Raw genomic sequence first — 26,557 nt, 5'->3', positions numbered from 1 at the left:
AGCTAGAACCCCCTAAATTCAGTTATATTAAACAGAAGATCGAATACCACTACAATATGACAAGTGCCTGGTCGTCCCTTCTCAACAATAAAGATCGATTCCTAGAACAGTGGGAGCCATATATAATGTGTTTTAATAACAGAATATCCTGTACTTGGCAATTGATATTTATTCTTAGTAGCTAGATTATTCCTAGTAAGGTAATATCAAGCTGAAGTGACTGTGGTTATGGTACTCGGAAGGCTGCACCTGGGAATGAGCCTGTGTTGCGGTAATGTTATAATCTGACAAGCTAGGTTGTTTGCTCACAGCAGATATGGAGAATGCAGAGCCAAGGTTGCAGGCTGTGGCGTCTGCGTGGTGGAGTTCACAGTGGAATCCTGAATCGGGTTCTTAGTAAGTTGCTCGCCGAGCAAGTAAGGAGTTCACACCCTCAGTGTGATTAGTTGCGGCGTGATGCCGTTGCGGCTGAGTCTCAGCTGTTTAGGAAGTGAGTTCACAACGGGATGTTTAGCCGCTTGGTCAGGAGTTTCCTGTAACCCTTGACCTGGTTTGAGCCTGCCAGACAGAAACAGAGCTTGGTGAAAGATTAACACACAGCGTGTTAAATTTCCAATGAGACTCTAACTGGAACGGCTGCTTAGGTAAGAGATCCTGAAGGATATTCCTGAGTAACCTGAATAAGAGCTGTATAGAATGAAGTGATCAGATACAGCGTAATCAACAAAATACTGAAGCGGGGAAAAGGGGCGTGTCAGGTTTAAATAACCTGTGGCTAGGTGGTGAAGGCAGATTTAAAGGAACAGGTTACACAATATGGTGGAACTCCTGACATACCCCCTCCCTCAGGGCAGCTGCCCACCAGCTGTAAATCTCAGATGGTTCGGATGTCGTGTATGTAATAAGGATACCAGGCGGGGGGCTTGAACATTAGTGGTGGGTTCCCACGAGTCTTCCACTGGCTCAAAACCCTTCCAACGAATCAAGTATTGTAGCTTTCCTTGTTGAATCCTCAAATCCAAAATAGCTTCCACCTCATAATCCCGATCACAGTCCGATAGGAAATCAGTTGGAAGGTTGTGTCCACTGTCCCGTACCCCTTGGTAGGGTTTGAGAAGAGATACATGGAAAGTGGGATGAAGTCGATAAGTGGGGGGTAGATCAAGTGTAACCGCATTGTCGTTAATGATTTTCAGTATCCGGAATGGTCCGATATAGGTGACACTGAGTTTCCTACTGGGTGTTTTGAGCTTGATATTTCTGGTAGACAGCCAGACATTGTGTCCCACTTTATATATAGGAGCGGCCGCCTTTTCTTGTCATAGTAGCGTTTTTGGTGCTGTTGTGCTTCAGTGATATTCTCTTTGAGGTGCATGAAAAGATCCAAAAAGGAGTTAGTAGTGTCATCTACTTGTGGACAGGTAGTATCAATCTGTGGATGTATAACAGAGAAGACAGAAGGCGCCACATAGTGCAGATTAATGAGTATAAAAATTGAAGAAGAGATGTATACGTAGCAGGTATCTCACTCACTTGGTAGTAAGCACTGATGTGCAATTCAAGCAGGCCGAGTCCAAAGAGTCGCTCGGCAGACTCACCAGGCACCTGGAACAGATGGTCTTTGTTGTACCGGCAACAAGAGAATCAGGAGCGGTGCAGTTTCCAAAGCACTTCTTTGCTGATACACAGCTATTGTTAGGTGGATAGCAGTCTCTGATAGTTTAGCAGCAGCAGCACTTGGGTCACAAGTGCATATGGACATCAAACACAGTGCTACAAATGTTTCAGAAATGATCAGGAGTACAGCAGTAATGAAACAGATTCAAAAGGGTTTAATACAGCAATTGTAATTGTAATGTGGGGTGAAACCCATAATTCGCAAAAAAGGCAGAAAGATGTGTTGAAGAGTTTTCCGAATTGTTGTAGGCGTATTCTGCCATAGGTAAGGTTTGTGACCAGACATCTTGTTGGAAGGTACAATAACATCTAAGGTATTGCTCAATCCATTGGTTGATTCTTTCTGTTTTCCCGTTGGTCTAAGGGTGGAAGGAAGTACTGTAGCGATGGTCTACTTGCATATTTTTACATAGTTGTTTCCAAAAACGGGAGGTGAATTGAGTTCCTCTGTCTGAAATTATTGTTTTAGGCATGCCATGTAGTTTTATGATATTGTTGAGGAACAATGTGGCGGTTTCAGATGAGGTAGGAAGCTTATGGTAGAGCAGAACGTGTGTCATTTTCGTGAAGAGGTCAACAACTACCAGAATAGTATTAGGATTGTTCGAAGTAGGTAAATCCACTATGAAATCCATACCTATGGTTTGCCAGGGAAACTCTGGAATTTGGAGAGGCATAAGTAACCCGAAAGGACGTTTTCGTTCATTCTTGGATACAGCACATACAGGGCATGATGTGATATATTCCTTGACTGTTTGGAATAAGGACGGTCACCAGAAAGTCCTTTTAATTAAGTCAACAGTCTTCTTTATACCGAGATGCTCTGCCATAGGGGAGTCGTGGTAGTCTTTGAGAATGGCTAAATGTAATTGTGATAGAATATAAAGTTTGTTTTTGTGGTACAGAAGTACATCGGTTTGTAGATTGAGTTCTTCTCTCGGGGCATCTGTATCCATACTTTGTCTTTGTCTTAGTTGGTCGGAAACATTTGACATTAGTGCAATAAATTGCTCCACTGGAATGATAGTGCTGGGTTGGCTTGATGTAAAAGGTTTCTTATCTTTTCTTGACAAGGCATCAGTCTTACCATTCTTGCTTCCTGGCCTGTATGTAATGTGAAACTTGAATCTGGAGAGGAATAAGCTCCATCTGAGCTGTCTGGCAGAGAGAGTCCTGTTGGTCTGTAGATATTCCAGATTTTTATGATCCGTATATATCAAGATTGGGAATTTAGTTCCTTCTAAGAGGTGTCGCCAATGTTCTAGGGAAGCCTTTATTACTAGTAACTCCTTCTCTCCGATTGGGTAGTTGTATTCGGCTGAGGACATCACCCTAGAGAAGTAGGCCACGGGATGGATAGGGTCATCTGGAGTCTTGCGTCGAGACAATATTGATCCTAGGGCATAGTCGGAGGTGTCTACTTCCAATATGTATTGGGAATCTGGATCAGGAAACTGTGGTATTGGTGCTTGACAGAATTTTTCCTTAAGGGTTACAAATATCTTTTGTTTTTCACAGGTCCAGTGAAACGGTATGTTGACACTTGTGAGTGAAGTTAAGGGTTTTGCTGTGGTCGAGTAATTTTTGATGAATTTCCTGTAATAATTTGCAAAACCCAGGAACCGCTGTAACTCCTTTTTAGATGTGGGTGCTGGCCAATTTTTTATTGTTTCAACTTTAGCAGTATCCATCTCGATCCCGTTTGGACTAATATGGTAACCTAGAAACGTTATGTCGGTTGTATGGAATAAACATTTCTCTGGCTTAGCGTACAGATGATGGTGTCGAAGACGTGTTAAGACCCATCTTACATGTTTTCGATGGTCTTCCAGGTTGTTTGAATAGACTAGGATGTCATCCAGGTATATCACTATGCAGATGTCGAGAAGATCCCTGAAAATATCATAATTAGATATTGAAAGGTTGCGGGAGCGTTGCAGAGACCGAATGGCATCATAGTGTACTCGTACAACGCATACCAAGTTCTGAATGCTGTGAGCCATTCGTCCCCTTGCCAGATTCGTATAAGGTTGTATGCACCTCTGAGATCAAGCTTTGTGAAGATCTGAGCTTGACTGAGTCGTTCTATAAGTTCGGAAATCAGAGGTAGGGGGTATCGGTTTTTAACGGTCCTCTTATTTAATTCCCTATAGTCGATAATAGGCCTGAGGAACTGATCTTTGTTTCTAACGAAGAAAATACCCGCCCCTGCAGGGGAGGTAGAAGGTCGAATAAATCCTTTTCGTAAATTATCTGAGATATAGGTTTTAAGATGCTCCAATTCCGGTTGGGAAAGTGGATAAATATGTCCATATGGAATGGAGGAGCCTAGTATTAGCTCAGACAGTCATAGTCTCAATGGGGAGGAAGATTGTCCGCTTCCCTTTTGGTAAAGACGTCTTGGAAGTCCTGATATTCAGTTGGTAGTGATAATTGTGTCACTTAACATATACTTGGATGAGGGAAAAAAGTATTCCTGCAATAATCGGAGAGGAACTGTACTTCCAACCGGTCCCTGTGTATAGTAGGTTGATGGATCTGCAACCACTGAAGACCTAGTACAATGGGAAATAAGGGTGATGATATTATGTCAAAAGAAATATACTCTACGTGAGCAGATAATATAGTAACCTTAAGGGGTATTGTTTGATGCGTTATGGGACCTGCAGTAATCAGGGTCCCATCAATAACTCTGATGGAGACAGGTTTTGCTTTCAACAGAACAGGTATTTTATTATTTTTTACAACAGAGGAATCAATTAAACAGGTATAAGCTACTGAGTCGACGATCGCCTCACTCTGGTGATGATGGTGGTCCCACTGCAATGAGAGAGACAAAGAACAATAAGCAAAGTTTTTAACCTTTGTAGTCAAACAGGTACTGTTAGTGTGGGACTTACGCTTTTTCTGCCTTTGAAGGATGGGGCAGTCTTTCACTATATGGAGGCTGGAGGCGCAATACATACAGAGGTTTTTGGCTCTGCAGCAATTTGGTTCTTCAGGTTGAAGTGGTCCCTTGTTGAACCCTATGTCCATAGGTTCTGTTGACTGCGTAGTAGAAGGTCTGTGATAGGATGGTTGTACCTTGGCATACGATTCTGAGGATTGCCTCTCTTGTTTTCGTTCATGTAAACGTCTGTCTATCTGTATACTCAAAGCTATCAAACCTTCTAAATTTTTGGGGAGCTCAGTACAGGCCAGTTCGTCCTTAACTGGGTCTGACAATCATAAGCGGTATTGATTTCTGAGTGCTATATCACTCCATTCAGTATCCCTTGAGTATTGTTTGAACTCCGTGAGATACTCTTCAACAGGTCTCTTTGCTTGCTTAAGCGACCTCATTTTGGATTTGGCGGTGAGCTGCTTGTTAATATCTTAATAGAGAGCTCCCATCTCTTTGAAGAACTCTTCAAGGGAAGTCAGTATGGGATGGTCCTGTTCAAAGAATGAATCCGCCCTTATTCTGGGTTCTCCCCTAAGGAACGATATGACTGTTAATACTTTAATACGCTCTGTGCTGTAAGTCTTTAGTTTTAGAGTGGATAGCAGATTACATGCATTCTTGAATTGTGTTAAGTGTGAGCGGTCCCCTGAGAATTTGTCTAGTAATAGTAAACAGACTTGTGGTTCTGGATTAACATCTGCAGGGGTTAATTTTGTTGTCATTGTGTCTTTTATGATACCACAGAGGCTATCATTTTGTATTTGTAGCTCTCTGAGACGTTGGGTCACTTGATCAACTCTTTGTGAAAGACCATATACAATCTGGGGTAATTCTGCTGGATACATCCTTATTTTGGGCTTCAGTAATATGTCACAGATTGTAAGTGCATTTGTTTATTGTGGATCTCAACTGCAGCTTACCTAGATCAGTTTTGTATGCCAAATGTACAAAAGGAAACACTCGGCTAGATTTAGAGTTTTGTCGGTAAAGACCCGCAAAGCTAACGCTCCTTTTTTCCCCCCCGCACCTTTTAAACAACGCTGGTGTTAAGAGTTCTCTGAAGGGCTGCGTTAGGCTCCAAAAACGGAGCAGAGAGCATAATTTACCGCCACTTCAACTCTCAATACCAGCATTGCTTACAGTAGTGGCTAGCTGGAAAAACGTGCTCATGCACGATTCCCCCATAGGAAACAATGGGGCAGTTTGGGCTGAAAAAAAACCTAACACCTACAAAAAAGCAGCGTTAAGCTCCTAACGCAGCCCCATTGTTTCCTATGGGGAAACAGTTTCTAAGTCTGCACCTAACACCCTAACATGTACCCCGAGTCTAAACACCCCTAACCTTACACTTATTAACCCCTAATCTGCTGCCCCCGCTATCGCTGACACCTGTATTACACAATTAACCCCTAATCTGCCGCTCCGCACACCGCTGCAACCTACATTATCCCTATGAACCCCTAATCTACTGCCCCTAACATCGCCGACACCTATATTATATTTATTAACCCCTAATCTGCCCCCCCAACGTTGTTGCTACCTACCTACACTTATTAACCCCTAATCTGCCGACCGGAGCTCACCGCTACTCTAATAAATGTATTAACCCCTAAACCGGCCCACTCCCGCCTCAAAAACCCTATAATAAAAAGTATTAACCCCGAATCTGCCCTCTCTAACATCGTCGAAACCTAACTTCAAGTATTAACCCCTAATCTGCCGACCGGACCTCGCCGCTACTCTAATAAATGTATTAACCCCTAAAGCTAAGTCTAACCCTAACCCTAACACCCCCCTAAGTTAAATATAATTTTATTCTATCGAAATAAATTAACTCTTATTAAATAAAGTATTCCTATTTAAAACTAAATACTTACCTGTAAAATAAACCCTAAACTAGCTACAATATAACAAATAATTATATTGTAGCTATTTTAGAATTTATATTTATTTTACAGGCAACTTTGTATTTATTTTAACTAGGTACAATAGCTATTAAATAGTTATTTACTATTTAATAGCTAACTAGTTAAAATAATTACAAAATTACCTGTAAAATAAATCCTAACCTAAGTTACAATTAAACCTAACACAACACTATCAATAAATAAATTAAATCAATTAACTACAAGTACCTACAATTAAACTAAACTAAATTACAAAAAAATAAAAAAAGATTACAAGAATTTTAAGCTAATTACACCTACTCTAAGCACCCTAAAATAAAAAAATACCCTACCCTAATCTAAATTAAAAAAGTTAACAGCTCTATTACCTTACCAGCCCGTAAAAGGGCTTTTTGCGGGGCATGCCCCAAAGAAATCAGCTCTTTTGCCTGTAAAACAAACACAATACCACCCCCAACATTACAACCCACCACCCACATACCCCTACTCTAACCCAAACCCCCCTTAAATAAACCTAACACTACCCCCCTGAAGATCTCCCTACCTTGAGTCGTCTTCACCCAACCAGGCACCGATGGACCAAAAGAAGACATCCGGAGCGGCAGAAGTCTTCATCCTATCCGGGGGCAGAAGAGGACATTCGGACCGGTAGACATCTTCATCCAAGCGGCATCTTCTATCTTCATCCATCCGGAGTGGAGCCATCTTCTTCCAGCCGATGCGGATCCATCCTCTTCTACCGACGCCTACTCGCCGAATGAAGGTTCCTTTAAATGACGTCATCCAAGATTGTGTCCCTCGAATTCCGATTGGCTGATAGGATTCTATCAGCCAATCGGAATTAAGGTAGGAAAAATCTGATTGGCTGATTGAATCAGCCAATCAGATTCAAGTTCAATCGGATTCCAATCAGATTGAGCTTGCATTCTATTGGCTGTTCCGATCAGCCAACAGAATGCGAGCTCAATCTGATTGGCTGATTTTGCTCACAGCAGATATGGAGAATGCAGAGCCAAGGTTGCAGGCTGTGGCGTCTGCGTGGCGGAGTTCACAGTGGAATCCTGAATCAGGTTCTTAGTAAGTTGCTCGCCGAGCTAGTAAGGAGTTCACACCCTCAGTGTGATTAGTTGTGGCGTGATGCCGTTGCAGCTGAATCTCAGCTGTTCAGGAAGCGGGTTCACAGTGATGTTTAGCCGCTCGGTCAGGAGTTTCCTGTAACCCTTGAGCTGGTTTGAGCCTGCCAGACAGAAACGGAGCTTGGTGAAAGATTAACACTGAATAAGAGCTGTATAGAAAGAAGTGATCAGATACAGCGTAATCAACAAAATATTGAAGCGGGGAAAAAGGGGCATGTCAGGTTTAAATAACCTGTGGCTAGGTGGTGAAGGCAGATTTAAAGGAACAGGCTACACAATATGGTGGAACTCCTGACAGCATGATAGAAAAGTTAGCAATGGATACTGATTGTCAAGACCAAGTTTCCCTTTGTCACTGAAGATTGTAACACTGTAATATTTGAAATGTATTATATTTGTTTTATTTTTGAAAAATTGAATAAAAAAGATTTCCACAAAAAAAAAGAAAAGTTTGTGTTATATATGAGGGTATGCCGAGTAGTATCATGAACTCACTAATCAGAAGCTCCAGGAGATAAGAAATTTGTGCTATATATGAGAAAGTGCCAAGTAATATTATGAACTCACTAGTCAGAAGCTCTAGGAGACAAAAAGTTTGTGCTATATATGAGAGTATGCCTAGTATTATTATGAACTCACTAATCGGGAACTCTAGAAGGTAAAAAGTTTGTGCTATATATATGAGAGCATGTCGAGTAGTATTGTGAGCTCTAGGGAATCCTGTATATTATACTAAGCAACTATAATAAGAACTAAAATATCAATGGCATGAATTCTCAATTTGCAAGAGTTAAGTATCATAAATTGCATGTAACATTCATAACAACTAACTAGTAAAGCATAATTAGATCTCCATTTTGAAAGTTAACTCAGCTTAAAGGTACATACTAAATATGATACAAGATATTAGGAGTATAACCACAACCTGGGTAGGAATCAATTTTGCTCTAATGAAGACACTTAGATAATTATGTTAAGATGTATATACCATATATAGGGGTGTGGGTAATGTCAAAATGAACACTTTGATCCCCTGAATTAGATTTCCACAAACATTACCTAATAGCTAAATGAGAGTCTGGGATATATAGTATGTTTGTGGAAAGATGAGTATGTTAGTGGAGGATTCGGTTAAAGTGAACAAAATGTATACATACATATACAGACATTCGCATATATAGGAACCCAAAACATAATCCTTATATTCCCTGTTCTAATAAAATATGGGGAATGACTTAATAGATAGGGACTAGCCAAAATGTCTATCAACCTGTGTACTCAGTTTAGTGCAGAAAAATGCAGGTATAGTGCTAAATGAGTCTATAAATTGGGTTTATGCTAAACAACTGCAAACAAATGTTGTTAGGGTTATATTTTCTAATATGGCTGAAGATAGCAAAATTTAACGTAGGTGCCGGTGTCTTATTTCTTTTTAGGCTATAGGAGAGAAGAACAACACATTTATAAACATGACTCCGGCTGTCAAAGTTTTAGTGATCAAAACATTTACTTAGATACTCACTAGGTTGTAGAGCCATATCATCAAATATATCATGCTCACAAGATGGGGATCAGAATTGTATGAATAAAGACATATTTATCACAAACCAGGATGTTGAAATACAAATTAAACAGCAAAATACATAATTCAGTCCAATGTCGTGTTATGCTACAGTATAAACGGGGAATCCTGGTTTTCTCATAACAGGTGAAATGGAGTAGAGAGTTGCAGTAATATCCCCTGAGCACACTGAACAAAGTCCACATATTTCTCCATGGTAGTAGGGAAGAAAAAGGTACTTAAATCTAAATAAAAGAGACATGAAAGTCCAAACAAACAGCCTATTCTTGAGGGAATGTAGCAGAATTAGGAACTGTTCTCCAACTATTTATTGAGTGATCAACCTATGCCTAGTCTGGATAAAACTCTGACTTTCAAATTAGCACTAAAAGGGTCTCTGTGGCTCTTAGCACAAACTGATATATAATCTTCTGCAGATCCCATGTTTTCAAGGAAATAGCGCAGAAAATCATAACTTTGTGCCTTCTGATGGAGTTACCTGTTCGATTTTGAGGTGTAGATCGATGAGAGCACTGTCCCCACAGTTGTAATCACCATGTTCTGACCCCTCACTGGCTGATCTGCCGCACCATATCAGCTAACCGTCATCAGCAGCAGTTCTTTAGGTGTGTAATAATCAGGCTCCAACAGTTTTACAGTATAGGCAACTGCTGTGGAACACAAAGAATCCCTTCCTGTGACTCCGGCATACCTGTTCCGCGCTGACTTAGTAAATCTTGTACTATATCTCCTCTAGATGTAGAGGAAGCCTCCCTGTACAGTGGCATACGATGATTGGACATGCTGCGGCAAACCATGGAGAGATCTGCAAATCTGCTGTCAATCTTAGTCGCTAGGTCTTCTAAGAGGATCTGAATGCCAATCAAAGGTTCTTCCATCATTGCCTGTTAAGCAGCTGCTTCTCAAAATCGAGTAAATATTGAAGTACAACCAGGGCCACGTGGTTAGCAAGATGGCCGCTCACTAAAGGCTGCTGCAGTAAATTTCGCAGAGATATGTGGCGGAGGTCTCTTTTTGTCGAGCTGCTTCCTATGTGGAGAGTAGTTATTATATCTCCCTAAAGCCTATGCTATATCTTAGTTGCAGATTAAGCTCCACTGAGCAGTCAAAGATATAGTATAAGTCCGGAGCTAATGCAGTATGTGACTGCTCAGATATACAGCTGGCTCTGCCCCCCTTTAATGGACATTTTCTATGGCAAGCATTAGAGTTTCATGAGTTTAGCTTAGATATGTGAATTTGGCAGATTCATTCTCTGCCGAATGCGGAAGGTGGCGCCCGATTTCTACATATTTTAATGTATTGGACTTTCACAAGAAGAAATCCAGCTCTGAAAAGAGCCAAATGCTGCAAGCGACTGCCATTTTCAACGTTTGTCAGTGAATGAATCTGCCAAATGCAGATATCTAATTCAGATAGAGCATGCAATTTCAAAGCTTTCCAATATACTTCCATTATCAAAACATGCACATTCTTTTTATTTGCACACTGAGACTCCAGCTCCTACTGAGCATGTGCAAAAGTGCACAGTATTTTATATATATATATGTGTGTGTGTGTGTCTGTGTGTGTGTGTATTTTGTGATTGGCTGATTGCTGTCACATGATACAGGAGGAGGAAAATTTGCCAGAAAATATTGTTTATTTCAAATTCAAAGTAAGTTCTAAGTGCTATTGCATTGTCTTTTTATTTTGCATTTGTCAATTAATCAAGTCTACTGTATTTAAGGGCGCTTTAAAGTTAAAATAATATGTACAACCAGCTGCAGCACAAAAAAAAAGATTGTTTTTATGCATTTGTTTTCTTTTATGGGGTCAGGATAGGCCAAGAACAAATGAAGCTTACATACTTGTAGGCTGAGACAGAAATCCATCAACTGACAATTTACTGGCTATAGTTATTGAATAGCGTAAATTTAAAGGGACTATCTACTCCAAAGTTGTGATTGTTTAAAATGATAGATAGTCCATTTATTAGTCATTCACCAGTTTTGTATAACCAACATTGTTATATCAATATTATTTTTTTACCTCTGTGATTACCTTGTATCTAAACCTCTGCAGAATGCCCACTTATCTCAGGGCTGTTTACAACTTGCATTTTATTTTAAATAGTTTTTTATTGAGGTACTAAGGATAAGCAAACAAACAGTAAATAATGTAGTACAGTAAGTGATTACATTCCATGACATAGTAATATACAGTGCCTATATAGAAGTTAACCCTCCCTATCATACTCAAAAGGCCACTCATGGACCTTACATGGAAAGGCATTACTGAAGATAGGGGAAGGCATAATATAATAGAGGGACCACTCTTGGATCCCGTTGCAAGTACCTCAAGATTTTTTGTTTTCTTTTCTTTACACTGCTTAAGCAATCGGGTAACTTGCTTTAAGCACTAAGCTATAACAATATCAAGGGTCTCTGAAGAACACTCATGAGCGTAAGTAAAGTAGTGATCCTCTAGAATACTGTCAAAATGAAAGTACAGCCTGCAAATAGAAAATACATTCAAAAGGGAATTTTCAATACAGATTTTTCAACCACAGGGAAAGAATTATCAAACTATCAAAAGTTAGGTCTTCTGGGGGACAAGCTGCGGCGTTATTAAATGGGGACCATTCATAAGCAAGCTTTAAAAAGAGTACATTCATAAGCCCCTGGTGTCGCAGAAAGGGCATAAATATAAATGTGTTTTCGTCCTCACATCTCATCTCTTATAGTAGTATCAAAAAGTTAATATACAGACCCTTAGTCTACTTGGCAGAACATGAACCTTGGTCTCCAGCGTTGCAATTAAACATAGACCCTACACGCCATGGCAACTAGATAATCAGATCATGTATGAGTAGCCCTGCACAATACATCATTCCCCATTTACACACCTAAGCAATACTAAATAGCTGTTCCCTGTGGTTTATGTGCATAGAACAATACCTAGCCTTGAGAAACAAGTAAATTTAGCATACAGGTTGCATAGACATCACAAACATGGAGGACAGTAGATCATATAAACTGTTATTATGTATAGAGGGGGGGAGGGGAGGACACATATAGGTACAAAGGAAAACTAATTCACATATACCAACCAAACCTAGAGTGGAATATTTGATGTAGCAACTAAACTAAGCAAATAGACAGACTATGCATGTGAGAGCAATACTTAGTTTTTCAAATAGTATTAAAATGGGCAAACATGGTGCATAACCAGGAAAAAAGGGAAGCAGGGTATAACTTGCAGGAGTAGCCAAATAGGTACTTAGAATAAGAAAGTCTCACATTTCCATTGAATTAAAGTACTTTAACATAGCTGAGTTCATGCAGCAAGACGGTCTTGACACTGAGACTGCAAATTCAGACCACCTAGTCGTCATGTAATACTGCAGTTACAGGGGAAAGTCATCTGGCAGAAATCAGCGAGTGCTCCAGAAACTACATACCCCACACTTCTACAGTTACAGTACAGGCGTTCTTGAATTGGAGTATGTAAGAATCTGGCTAGATGCTAAAGCATTGGGCACGCACTGCCACAATAAATCAGTCACCCAACTCCAACTCTAATAGTAGTGCGGTCAGTGTCTCCAGGGCTCAGATTAGACCGGGCGGGAGTATGCTTGGCAAAACAGCTGCAATTCAAACACAGGCTGTATAAAAAAGGTGTCCTCCTGGCAGGGTAGTGTACTCCATCTGCAAGCTCATAGAAATATGTCATCACATCCAGCAAGGCAGGATTATGATCTTTCAGCACCCTCGGGTAAGATCGGCTCAGAGGCTCCGCTGGGATGTGTAGGTAGGCACTGGCCCTAGGGTCTGAAACAACCGGAGGTTGGGACTTGATAACTGGCAAGTCGGTGCACTGTGCACGAGGAGTTGCACCGGAGCCCACCTCCGCATGTAATTCTTCCAGGTGAGATTGCAGGCGATCAAATCGAGTACTCATCATGTACTCAAATTCCTCTAGGTGGATCAGTAGGACCGTGTAGAGGTCCGTCATGTTCTTGGCCGTGAGCGGCTACTTTTTCTTTGCCAAACTTTTTGTATGTGTCGATCGCCTTTGGAGCCCACTGAAGACCCACCCGTTCAGGAGATTGCCCAATTTTGTAAGCAGCGGGCACTTACCGGGCTTTGACATCGGGTGTTTCAGGCCAAGCAGCTATTACCGGTAGGACGGTGCTACGGGATCCTTTGGTCAGGCGGGTTGCCAAGTGTACAGCCACATCTGCAAGATAGGTCCTCCTGGTATGGAGTAGTCTTGTGCGCCGGTCTTGGGGTTAGTTATCTCACTGAGTGTAAGCGTATCCGGCCCCGGCGATCTCACACGCTAGATGGGCCGCGGCCTACAACGGGGCAGCAGTATCGTATCTCAGTTTAGGTATAAAAGTCTATCTGGGTGCTTTTGTGTTCCCCTTGATTCTTGTGCTCAGATTATTTATAAATCCAGCCTTTAATGTGATTTTAAAACCTTAAAGTCAGCTTTCATTTCAGGAGCTCTAGTTAAACATGTCCATTCTCTTGCTCGTCCAGGCTCCGCCCCTACAACTTGCATTTTAGCCAATCAGCACGGTCTCATTTGTAACTGCACAGGAGTAAGTTCAGCGTTATCTATATGACACACATTAACTAGCTCTATCTTGCTGTGAAAATCTTATAAAAATGGACTGAGATAAAGGTGGCATGCAAGGGCTTAAAACAGGCAGAGATTTAGGGGTAGATTTACTAAATGTCAAGCGGACATTATTCGCTATAGTGAATCATGTCCGCTCGACATCACTAAATGCCAACAGCATACGCTGTCAGCATTTATTTAATTGCATAATGTATCTGAATCAGAACATTTGAAGCCTTTCTCACATTTTATCTTTAGAGTAACAAATTTAATGGTATGAACAGAGGAACTAATCTATAATTTTTTTTTCTTTGTTTATTCCTTAAAAGGGCTGCTGTTTTTTAATTTTGGTAGAATACATCAAAAACAGTGATTTTTTTGGACATGTCTAATATCCACCTTTTTCAAAAGCCACATCCCTCTGTTTTACAGGATGTGTGGTCACTGGTCGGGTTCTCAGCTGTCCACAAAAATGCCAACCAAGTAGTGGGGTGCTCTGGAGAAATCAATAGGTGGGGTCCTAATCAGATCTCAAATCAGACACTATGGCCATTTAGCCACTTTTAGCTTTATGCACAATTCAAAACATTTTATTTTTGTATGTTCTAAATAAAAACATATGACAATATGTACAGGTCCCATCTAGAAAGATTGAGCTTCTTGACAAGTTATTGTCCAACTGCAACATTTCTTACGTATTTAAAGTGAAATTTAAAAAGTCTCTTTTTTATTGAAAGGTGGCTGTCTATCAATATAAGTAATTTAGTGTGAGTGTCCAGTAGACTAGAGGGTGCAGTGTTAACTCTTTGCTGGGTGCAGAAATGATCCTGCTCAAGTCAACTAAATATAAATTCATCTTATGTAGAAGAGGGGGAAAAATCAGTAGAAGAAATTATCGAGACAAGGCAGACTAGGCTAAAACAGTAACATGAGAGGAAGGGGAAAGAGTGGAAGAATCTGGGAGAACAATCACAAAGGATTTGACATCTGACAGAGAACCTGGGATGCACATGTGGCAGAGGGGCCCACTCTCATTTTTTAAATAAATAGTGATACAGACTTCCCTTTGTAAGTACTGTGACAGCAAAGCCAAAATTATTTTTCATATATTATCAAGAAACTTTGCATTTGATTGAAAACAACTATTGTGACGCAAAACTAAACAATACAATCATATGTGTATTTGTGTTAATAGTCTTTACCCTTCCCCATATTAATTATGAGGAAAGCATATATATACAGAAGGACTCCATTTATCAAGCAGCGGTTTGCTGTTTCGGAGGCCCATGATTCCAGGATTGCCTGAAACTAAAGTTAAGGAGCAGCAGTCGTAAAACAACTGCGCCATAACCTGTCCTGCTATGTGAAAGGTGGCAGATTGAAATCATCCCGGTCCGATACATTCAGGATGATTGACATCCCCTGCTAGCGGCTGATTGGCTGCCAGTAAGCAGAGGGCGGGCATTGCACAAGCCATTCTGGTGAAATGCTTGTGCAATGATAAATGCAGGACAGCGTATGCTGTCCATCCTGCAGCAATGTCCAGCGAACATTGATTCGGTATAATGAATCATGTCCGCTCGACAGATGATCAATGAGCCCATATCTGAAACTTAGATCTTTATGTTACATGTGTTTTAAAAAGTAAAACCAATGAGATAACTAATCCTTTTGCATCTTTATTGAAATTTGTTATATTATTAAAGGGACAGTCTAGTCAAAATCAAACTTTCATGATTCAGAAAGGGCATGCAATTTTAAAACAACTTTCCAATTTACTTTATCATCAAATTTTCTTTTTTTTCTTGGTATTTCTTTGTGAAAGATAAACCTAGGTAGGCCCATATGCTAATTTCTAGAGCCTTTAAGGCCCCTTCTTTCACGGGCTAGTTCATGTGTGTCATATAGATAACATTGTGCTCACTCCTGTAGAGTTACGTATGAGTTAGCACTGATTGGCTAAAATGCAAGTCTGTCAAAAGAACTTAAATAAGGGGGCAGTATTTAAAGGCTTAGATACAAGATAATCACAGAGGTAAAAAGTATATTAATATAACAATGTTGGTTATGCAAAACTAGGTAATGGGTAATAAAGGGGTCATCTATCTTTTTAAACAATAAAAGTTCTGGATTAGACTGTCCCTTTAAGTGCATTATTTTTAAGATGTTTCTTCATTTGGGATAACTGTCTTTGCAACCTCTTTAGCAAGTTGAATATATGTTTGGTGTTGCTAAATATAGACTCCTGCCTTTACTATTAAACTCTGCTCCATATTATACTTTTTGTAGTAAATTGTGTGCTTTCTTTCTTGCACAAGGATGCTCAACTTATTTTTATAATTCTGAGACTGACATTAAGGAAGAGAACGGTTTATTTTTGTAATTATGGATTTGATACCTATCTTTCTGATCTCTTTTAATCAGCTGTTTTTTCAGCGCCTGATCCTTTGTTTTTCAAGGAAGTGTTAAAGCACAAACATCTTATGTCATTTAGGCAATATTTACATTATTATTATTATCAGTTATTTGTAGAGCGCCAACAGATTCCGCAGCGCTAATGTCATACAACTTATACATACAACCTGTATGTAGTATCATTTGTAACACTTTTGAATACATAGTACCCTCAGAAAGTAATCAAAAGCATTATATTTGTTGCTTAAATATAAAGCGAATCATGTCCGCCCTGCATCACTAAATGCCGACAGCATATGTTGTTGGCATTTAACAGTGAACAAGCATTTCTGGTGAAATGCTTGTGTAATGCCGCCCCCTGCACATACTACGGCCAATCCTACAAAGGTTTTGCGTGGAATAAGCAGCATTCACTGCTTGGATAAATGTACCCTAAGTCTTCACAGATGCAATAAACATCACCACCAGCGTATCCCAATTACGTTGAGGAAGGTCTTCCACACATTACTACTGAACATACTGCCACCCAATGTGAGATCATGACTCGTTGTAATGTTTTTTCTTGTGAAATTTAGTAGCCCTTTGAATAGTTTAAAAAGTTTTATTTTTACACTCTTCTGGAAATACTATCTCCAGAGTGATTAAGCAAGATCACAATTTCCATATTGGGAAAAGTTTGGATTGGATCAGAGCTGATAGCGAGAAATCCCATATATATGATTCATGAACAGCAGTAGCTTCGGCAAACACAGTCACCCTGACCATGAGTTGTGCATTGTATTTTGGCAAAAAATGGACATGTTGAATTCACCACAAAAAGTTTGTTGATCAATTGCAAAACTAGGCCTAGATTTGGAGTTCGGCGGTAGCCGTCAAAACCAGCGTTAGAGGCTCCTAACGCTGGTTTTGGCCGCCCGCTGGTATTTGGAGTCAGTGATTAAAGGGTCTAACGCTCACTTTTCAGCCGCGACTTTTCCATACCGCAGATCCCCCTACGCCATTTGCGTAGCCTATATTTTCAATGGGATCTTTCTAACGCTGGTATTTAGAGTCGTTTCTGAAGTGAGCGTTAGAGCTCTAACGACAAGATTCCAGCCGCCTGAAAATAGCAGGAGTTAAGAGCTTTCTGGCTAACGCCGGTTTATAAAGCTCTTAACTACTGTACCCTAAAGTACACTAACACCCATAAACTACCTATGTACCCCTAAACCGAGGTCCCCCCACACCGCCGCCACTCGATTAAAATTTTTAACCCCTAATCTGCCGACCGCCACCTACGTTATACTTATGTACCCCTAATCTGCTGCCCCTAACCCCGCCGACCCCTGTATTATATTTATTAACCCCTAACTTGCCCCCCACAACGTCGCCGCCAGCTACTTAAAATAATTAACCCCTAATCTTCCGACCGCAAATTGCCGCCACCTACGTTATCCCTATGTACCCCTAATCTGCTGCCCTAACATCGCCGACCCCTATATTATATTTATTAACCCCTAATCTGCCCCCCTCAACGTCGCCGACACCTGCCTACACTTATTAACCCCTAATCTGCCGAGCGGACCTGAGCGCTACTATAATAAATGTATTAACCCCTAATCCGCCTCACTAACCCTATCATAAATAGTATTAACCCCTAATCTGCCCTCCCTAACATCGCCGACACCTAACTTCAATTATTAACCCCTAATCTGCCGACCGGAGCTCACCGCTATTCTAATAAATGTATTAACCCCTAAAGCTAAGTCTAACCCTAACACTAACACCCCCCTAATTAAATATAATTTTTATCTAACGAAATAGAATTAACTCTTTATTAAAATAAATTATTCCTATTTAAAGCTAAATACTTACCTGTAAAATAAATCATATATAGCTACAATATAAATTATAATTATATTATAGCTATTTTTAGGATAATATTTATTTTTACAGGCAACTTTGTTATTATTTAACCAGGTAAAATAGCATTAAATAGTTAAGAACTATTTAATAGTTACCTAGTTAAAATAATAACAAATTTATGATCGGAACAGCCAATAGAAATGCGAGCTCAATCTGATTGGCTTGATTGGATCAGCCAATCGATTGAACTTGATCTGATTGGCTGATTCCATTCAGCCAATCAGAAAATTCCATACCTTAATTTCCGATTGGCTGATAGAATCCTAATCAGCCATCGAATTCGAGGGACGCCCATCTTGGATGACGTCCCTTAAAGGAACAGTCATTCGTCGTTCATTCTGTCGGTCCCGGATGTAATGTTCCGCGCTGGGAGGTCTTCAGGATCCTGCCGCTATCGCTCCGGATTGGAAGGAAGATCGAAGATGCCGCTTGGAGAAGATGTTTGCCGGTCCGGATGTCCTCTTCTTTGCCGGATAGGAGGAAGACTTTGGAGCCTCTTCTGGACCGGATTATGGATCGCCAAACCCCCGCTTGGGTGGATGAAGATCTTGTGAGCCAGGACGGATCGTTGATACCTGGATGGAGGAAGACAAGGTAGGGAAGATCTTCAGGGGCTTAGTGTTAGGTTTTATTTAAGGGGTGTTTGGGTTAGATTAGGGGTATGTGGGTGGTGGGTTTGTAATGTTGGGGGGGGGTATTGTATGTTTTTTTTTACAGGCAAAAGAGCTGAAAATTCTTGGGGCATGCCCCGCAAATGGCCCTGTTTCAGGGCTGGTAAGGTAAAGAGAGCTTGTAACTTTTTTTAATTTAGAATAGGGTAGGGAATTTTTTATTTTGGGGGGCTTTGTTATTTTATTAGGGGCTTAGAGTAGGTGTAATTAGTTTTAAAATTGTTGTAATATTTTTCTTATGTTTGTAAATATTTTTTTTATTTTCCTGTAACTTAGTTCTTTTTATTTTTTGTACTTTAGCTAGTTTATTTAATTGTATTTATTTGTAGGAATTGTGTTTAATTAATTTATTGATAGTGTAGTGTTAGGTTAATTGTAGGTAATTGTAGGTAGTTTATTTAATTATTTTTATTGATAGGGTAGTGTTAGGTTTAATTATAACTTAGGTTAGGATTTATTTTACAGGTTAATTTGTAATTATTTTAACTAGGTAACTATTAAATAGTTCTTTAACTAGTTAATAGCTATTTACCTGGGTTAAAATAATTACAAAGTTGCCTGTAAAATAAATATTAATCCTAAAATAGCTAATAATATAATTATAATTTAATATTGTAGCTTATATTATGATTTATTTTACAGGTAAGTATTTAGCTGTAAATAGGAAATAAGTTATTTTAATAAGAGTTAATTTATTTCGTTAGATAAATATTATATTTAACTTAGGGGGGTGTTAGTGTTAGGGTTAGACTTAGCTTTAGGGGTTAATCCATTTATTAGGAATAGGCGGTGAGCTCCGATCGGAAGATTTAGGGGGTTAATAATTGAAGTTAGTGTCGCGATGTTAGGGAGGGCAGATTAGGGGTTAATACTATTTATGATAGGGTTAGTGAGGCGGATTAGGGGTTAATAACTTTATTATAGTAGCGCTCAGGTCCGCTCCGGCAGATTAGGGGTTTAATAAGTGTAGGCAGGTGTCGGCGACGTTGTGGGGGGCAGTTAGGGGTTAATAAATATAATATAGGGGTCGGCGTGTGGTTAGGGGTAGCAGATTAGGGGTACATAGGATAACGTAGGTGGGCGGGCGGTTTACGGAGCGGCAGAATTAGGGGTTTAAAAAAATATGCAGGGGTCAGCGTATCGGGGGCGGCAGATTAGGGGTTAATAAAGTGTAAGGCAAGGGGTGTTATAGACTCGAGGTACATGTTTAGAGTGTTAGGTGCAGACGTAGGGAATGTTTCCCCATAGCAAACAATGGGGCTTGCGTTAGGAGCTGAACGCTGCTTTTTTGCAGGTGTTTAGGTTTTTTTTTCAGCTCAAACAGCCCCATTGGTTTCCTATGGGGGAATCGTGCACGAGCACGTTTTTGAGGCCGGCCGCGTCCGTAAGCTACTCTGGTATCGAGAGTTGCTTTTGCGGTAAAAATGCTCTACGTCTCCTTTTTTGGAGCCTAACGCAGCATTTGTTTGAACTCTCGATACCAGAGTTAATTTTAATGGTGCCGGCCAGAAAAAAGCCTGCGGAGCGTTAACAGCCCTTTTACCGCCGAACTCCAATCTAGGCCCTAGTCTTTTTAAATCATGTTTCTGAGCATTCCAAGACAATTTTGTAATAATTGTATTATATTGTGCATGTCCCAATACACTTGAAAATTGGAAAATTTGCCATTTTAGGATGTATTTAATCAATATATAATGGTCTTGCTTAATTAAGTCTTTATTCGGCACTATTGTAATCCGTTGGGTATCGCACGGGACCAGACATTTGTATACATTTAATAGACATATACGTCTATACATTATCACATGCAGCTAATTGAGATCTGCAGGAAGTACACAAAGACCACACTCACAACCAAGGCAACCGATATTGCATTTACAATGTTTTTTAGTACCCTTTTGAAGGCCTGGATAAAGCTCAAAATGAGGTGTGTAGTAGACAGATGTCAGGAACAGACCAAGGATTTTACCCAATAAGCAAAACCACCGACTTAAACACCCAGGGGTGATCCAGAAGAATAGTCAGCTACCAATCTGAAATGTAATACCAGAGCATCCGTCTGGGAACTAAACATCACAGGCAAAAGGAGCAGTCAAAAGATAGTCAAAAATTCTGTTCTAGAAGTCAGCAACCAGTATATCATTCCACAATTTAGGGCAAATGCAATGATAATGCTTGGAGCATAAACAAGGACATAAGCAGGGGGGCAAAACCAGGAAAGCAGATTAGTAAACAAAACCACCAGGACTGCCATAAGAAACACAAAGCACTGACTGGCATTAGCAGGGGCCTTTTAGCACCTCCCCAATAGGGACTTGACACCAAAACAACTGCAGGGGTCATTTCCATGTTACAAATAGAGCAACCTGTAGCACAATTGAGGATATTGGGCTAGATTACAAATTGAATGCAATATATCACTTCTTGAAAGCAAATTTGTTCAAATGTGCTCTGGTATTACAAGTGAGGTGCGATGCAAAATGCAATCTCTCGCGTTTGCATTGGCATTGAAGCATCGCGATCATGAGAGTGCACTTCCATAGGAATCCAAAGGGGAGTGCAGCGATGGGCAGCAAATATAAATAAATTATGTATATGAATATATACATATATATTCATTTGTTAATATACAGTGAGTGCAGAATTATTAGGCAAATGAGTATTTTGACCACATCATCCTCTTTATGCATGTTGTCTTACTCCAAGCTGTATAGGCTCGAAAGCCTACTACCAATTAAGCATATTAGGTGATGTGCATCTCTGTAATGAGAAGGGGTGTGGTCTAATGACATCAACACCCTATATCAGTGTGCATAATTATATTAGGCAACTTCCTTCCTTTAGGCAAAAAATGGGGTCAAAAGAAGAGGACATGACAGGCTCAGAAAAGTAAACAATTGTGATATATCTTGCAGAGGGATGCAGCACTCTTAAAATTGCAAAGCTTCTGAAGCGTTGATCATCGAACAATCAAGCGTTTCATTCAAAATAGTCAACAGGGTCGCAAGAAGCGTGTGGAAAAACCAAGGGGCGCAAAATAACTGCCCATGAACTGAGAAAAGTCAAGCGTGCAGCTGCCAAGATGGCCACTTGCCACCAGTTTGGCCATATTTCAGAGCTGCAACATCACTGGAGTGCCCAAAAGCACAAGGTGTGCAATACTCAGAGACATGCCACGGTAAGAAAGGCTGAAAGACGACCATCACTGAACAAGACACACAAGCTGAAACGTCAAGACTGGGCCAAGAAATATCTCAAGACTGATTTTTCTAAGGTTTTTATGGACTGATGAAATGAGAGTGAGTCTTGATGGGCCAGATGGATTGGGCCCGTGGCTGGATTGGTAAAGGGCAGAGAGCTCCAGTCCGACTAAGATGCCAGCAAGGTGAGGTGGAGTTACTGGTTTTGGGCTGGTATCATCAAAGATGAGCTTGTGGGCCTTTTCGGGTTGAGGATGGAGTCAAGCTCAACTCCCAGTCCTACTGCCAGTTTCTGGAAGACACCTTCTTCAAGCAGTGGTACAGGAAGAAGTCTGCATCCTTCAAGAAAAACATGATTTTTCATGCAGGACAATGCTCCATCACACGCGTCCAAGTACTCCACAGCGTGGCTGGCAAGAAAGGGTATAAAAGAAGAAAATCTAATGACATGGCCTCCTTTTCACCTGATCTGAACCCCATTGAGAACCTGTGGTCCATCATCAAATGTGAGATTTACAAAGGAGGGAAAAACAGTACACCTCTCTGAACAGTGTCTGGGAGGCTGTGGTTGCCTGCTGCACGCATGTTTGATGGTGTACAGATCAAAACACTGACATAATCCATGGATGGCAGGCTTTTGAGTGTCCTTGCAAAGAAAGGTGGCTATATTGGTCACTTATTTGGTTTTTGTTTTGAATGTCAGAAATGTATATTTGTGAATGTTGAGAATGTTATATTGGTTTCACTGGAAAAATAAATAATTGAAATGGGTATATATTTGTTTTTTGTTAAGTTGCCTATAAATTATGCACAGTAATAGTCACCTGCACACACAGATATCCCCCTAAAATAGCTAAACAACTAAAAACAAACTAAAAACTACTTCAAAAAATATTCAGCTTTGATATTAATGAGTTTTTTTTGGGTTCATTGAGAACATGGTTGTTGTTCAATAATAAAATTAATCCTCAAAAATACAACTTGCCTAATAATTCTGCACATCCCTGTATATATATATATATATATATATATATATATATATATATATACACACATATTAACACACACACACACACATATATATATATATATAAGCAGATACATATATATTTCCTGTGAACACACAGTCCCTATAGACCACAATGTAAAGGCACTTTTCAGTGCTGTTTGTTTTCTAACACCCCACACCCGCCAACTTTAGCCCACAAAAGCTCCTTAAAGCAGTTTTTTTTAAATAAATAAACAAAGAAAAAATGCTAGTTTTTTTAACAAGAGTCCTCACATGTTATTTTGGGGCCAAATGGGGGACATTTAAAAAATTAACCAGAGGTCTGACCTCTGGTTAATTTTTTGAGCACTAATTGCTATCGTGAGCTTGCAATGGCTGTTTATTTATCTGGCGTCTGTAAAAATGTGAATTTTCCCATTTGCGGGCGCACAATAAATTAGTAATCTAACCCATTATTAGAAGAGGTCTGAAGGTTCTATGTGCTAAACTAAGCTCACCCCTCTAAACCCTGCGCTGTTAGTAGTGCTAAGCTTTGAACTTCAGCAGCGCTCAAAGCACTTTTCACAGCTTGACCCAAATCTTCATCATGCTTCTAGGCTTTGAATGGTATTTCTATCAGCAATCACATATCAGGATTTCCTGTTCAATCTTGTTTATTGGCAACCAAGATGAGTTGCAAGTTGTTTTTTTTTTATTAAATAGGAGTCCCAAAAATTGTTTATGCAGTATCTAGAACCTTATGTTGCTATCTTCTTATAGTAATAGATAGCAAAGAACTTCCTTCTGTACAGTGAGGTTTGGGGATATTTTTAAACTTACTACTTGGTTTCATTCACATTTACAGTATAAGAACTGTTAAAAATCCAGCCATAGAAGATGAGATAAATTGCGGATGCTTTCTTTTTATGGAAAATAATTTCCTGTAGTGTAGAAAACAAAAAACAAGGTTTTCTTAATTAATTAAAAAAAATTAAAAACACTTTTAAAGTATTAAGTGCTAGATTATGAGTGGAGCACTATTTATCACTCCCAGCTCACTCACTAACTCCACTAGAAGTAAGCTTTTTTCATGCGTCAGGTAGCGGTCGTATTACAAGTTGAAAGTAAAAGTTTTTGCTCATGCGTTAACTTGATGCACGAAAAAAGCCAAACTTTGAATATTGTGACCATGTTAATGTATTTCCCTGTAGAAGTCAATGGATCAAGAAAAGTGAAAAAAAAAACACTCTACTCACTGTGCAAACCCCAATCGCATTTTCTCAAGTGCACTAACCCGACATGAAAATATTAATATTTCACATTCCAATTTTCTTCACGTAGAAGAATATGTTCTATTTATTCAGAAATACATACAAGGGGCGGATCAGAAACAGAGTGAATTGACGTATTAGAGCCTATTGTAATCCAATGTTTGATTGGTTATACCACCTTTGACGATTTTATGAGTTATATCATCAACTTAGCTGATCGAGAATTTTATAGGATGTTTATTGCATGTAGGGGACATGACTACCAGCAACAGGGTTCAAAGAGGGTTTGTTTTTAAGTATTGTTTTGATCGATTATTTTATAACATTCACATGCACAATATGTATCACTTTCATTGGTCACTATATGGGTGTGTTCAATTATTCAGCCTGGATTGGCTGATCTTGTGGGGAGTGTGTTTGGGAGCCTATTTAAAGGCTGTTTTTGTTCAGTGTTAACTTGTCAGAGGAAGGGACTGTTGCTGTCCCGAAACGTCACAAACTGTATTAAAAGTTTTTGTCACTTTTTGATGAAGATTCAGTGAGTGCTTCTTTTTGCATTTATATAATTCACCGCACAGCACCCTGATAGTTGTGGAACGTTGGTGAGAGTGCATATACACCAATTTTTGCCTATATATATATATATATAATATATATATATATATATAAACAAAGTCTAAATGAAAGCGCTAATATCCTCCTCTCACCTGTATAGTCGGGCGTGATCCGTTGTGACCCTTGACCTTGCCTCTATACGGCACAATGGAGAGTGAGTTAAATGCGGACGGTGCCAAATGCAGCTATTCACAGGTATTGCTTGAATACCATAAAATTGTAAGAGAGAAGAAGCGTGAAAAATAGCGCAAAAATAAGCACCTCAGACCGCAAATGATTAAAAATGTCAAAGTTTAATTATGCCAAGCTAAAAACAGTAATAACCGTAGCACGGTATAAAAAAAAATACAAAATACTTATCACATCACAATGTGAACAGGAACATTAAGCAAACATGTTTCGTGCCTGCGCACTTGATCACTACTGCATAGGTAATTACCTGTGCACACCTGCTAGTTTAAAGGGGGCAAGCACCACTATGAATTTAAAGATACAGTTATCTGAATACTTTGATGAACATGTATGTTGTAGTAATAGGGAGTATATGTTTTTAAACCTTTATAATTTAAATATATCTAACTAGGTATATGTATGTCTTAACATAAAAGTTATTGTTTGCATGAAAACTAGAAAGATACATTATATATTAACATATAAACCTTAAAGAGAAAGAAAATTAGAGGAAATATTATTATTGTTTTAATGGAGCTCGCCAATATAAGAATATTTGGCTTACTAGTTTGTAAAGAAGATCTATTAAGGATACCTGTGGCAATTTTATATGTTCAACCTTAAGAAAAACAAAAAGATTAATGATGTTTTCATGTAAAAGTATCAAGATCTCTTTCTGATATTTAGGCCCTGAGGAATGGTAGTCTTAAGGACAAACATCCAATATATTTCTTGCTTGTTTAATTTATTCTCTCTGCTACCTCCTCTTTTCCAAAATGGGACATGAATCGATACCTTGTATACAAAGTTTTGAAATATCTGAATTGTGGCATTCCCTAAAATGGGGTGTCAGAATCAGCATCTTTCTAATGACCTCAAGTGTTTGCAACAATCTGTCCCTTTAGTGAGCGTTTAGTTCTCCCTGTATACTGTTTTCCACATAATTGGCAAAGTTAAAAATACACAGCATGTGTAGTGGAGCAATTGATGTAAAATTTTAATATTGTCCTCTTGATCTGTAGTGTTGGGACTTAATTTTGGTACCTCCAAAACATGACAACATTTCTTGCAAAGTGGGCGTCTGGCATTTATAAAATCCTGTTTTTTTTAGGTAACCACGTCTGGGTAGAAACAGATGGTAAATCTGTGGGAGATAATGAATTTACCTAAGGTTTTTCCCCTTCGGGTGACATAATCAACAACCTTCATGTAAAATTTCCTTAATTACTGATCTGTATCTAATATATGCATGATCCTTAATAGGGTTGCACCGATACCGATTACTAGTATCGGTATCGGTACCGATACCAAGTATTTGCATGAGTACTTGTACTCGTGCAAATGCAACCGATACTTAAACCGATACCTCCACTTCCTACCCATTTGCTATCTTGTGGAGTTTTTTTCAAACTGCATGTTCCCATTTCATTTTAAACTGGAGTGGAGACTAAACTAAAAAAAAAAAAG

This window comes from Bombina bombina, chromosome 1 (assembly GCF_027579735.1).
Source record: "Bombina bombina isolate aBomBom1 chromosome 1, aBomBom1.pri, whole genome shotgun sequence".
Classification (NCBI taxonomy): Eukaryota; Metazoa; Chordata; class Amphibia; order Anura; family Bombinatoridae; genus Bombina; species Bombina bombina.
Note: the sequence above shows the minus strand (reverse complement) of the source record.